The sequence below is a fragment of the Agrilus planipennis genome, unplaced genomic scaffold (assembly GCF_000699045.2).
Source record: "Agrilus planipennis isolate EAB-ADULT unplaced genomic scaffold, Apla_2.0 scaffold16, whole genome shotgun sequence".
Classification (NCBI taxonomy): domain Eukaryota; kingdom Metazoa; phylum Arthropoda; class Insecta; order Coleoptera; family Buprestidae; genus Agrilus; species Agrilus planipennis.
In genome coordinates, this window is record NW_020438946.1 from 1,484,839 (window position 1) to 1,486,237 (window position 1,399).

Consider the following 1,399-nt stretch of genomic DNA (forward strand, 5'->3'; position numbering starts at 1 on the left):
ACAAAGCAGGATTGGCGTGAGCAGGTGTTCAAGCTTTGGGTAATCCGATCAACCCAGTCTCTAATCCACCATTAGTGCGTACTTTACGTCTTACGCTCCCAAAGAGAAAATTTACTTTCGACGCGATCACTTGCCGTAATGAGGTTATTAACCTCGCAATCTCCCTTTGTCGATGGGGCATTCGAGCCAAGGGAAATTTTAAATGATCTATTAACTACGCTTCACTATAAATTGTTGCCGTTTTGAACACCTATGTAAATTTATTGGATGACAAAGTACTCACCTATCACAAAAGCAAGTCATTTCCGAGTTAATAAAACCGATCGAAATGTTAAAAGAAGAACGCATATTATTAGTTTAAAACTTAAATTTATAATTGGGTCACAAGGGAACGCCTTCGCTCGAAAGAAAAGAGAACTGTTTTCTGTGGATTTTTTGGTATAGATGCAGAGATTGGTAAAGCCAAAAGGCAATTATTTGAAATCTCAAATAAGTAGTAATTGGTTATCTCACATTAAATGTTACCAAATTGATTAAAAAACACGGCTCCCTTTTGTGTATTAGATAATAACTAGCAGCGAAACCCGGCGTTACTCGGGTTAAAATACATCGCACATTTAATGGTATATAAAATATTTGAGGATCCACTTTTAAACGTAGATAGTATAGATTTCTATCTTAGATACCACCCTGTACCTTTATAAAATTTCTTAATAACAGTAGATCGTTCTAGAATATTCTAGAAATCCTTGATAGTTAATTGCGAACATTTGGAACTTTCCAGATCATTCTAGATATTTCTAGAACTTTCTCGAACATTTCATATCGATTTTAACAGTTGCACACAATTTGGAACTTTCTAGATCATTCCAGAAATTTTTAGAAGCTTCTAGAACATTCTAGATGGATTGTAACAGTTGCACACGTTGTTGAGTAGTCTGGATCATTTCAGAAACTTTTGGAACTTTCCAAAAGGTCTCATAAGTTAGAAAAGGACAGATATATATTTTTTCACATTTTCGTCACCCACTTCCGCCCACCGCGACCAAACTCTCTTACTTTCAGCAGGAGACCAAGGGTATGTACCACCCCAACGCAACGGGAAGTTGATAGGAGTTGGTGGTGATAGAGAAGATCCTGTCTTTACGTACGCACATTAGCATTTTATATATATATTTAGAAAATTTAGATTTAGATACTTGTAAAATTTCAAATAATTTTTGGCGGTCCAATTTTTGATGTTCGGCGGTCCGGAGCAGAACCGCAGTTCGCCAGTTCACTTAGACCCCCAGACCGTTGGAAGAAGGTGTTTTTTTTTTATAACACCCCCGATATTTTTAGCTACGAGCAGCCACGGATTTTGGTAGGATATATATGAAGTTTCAATCAGTCGTTCTAT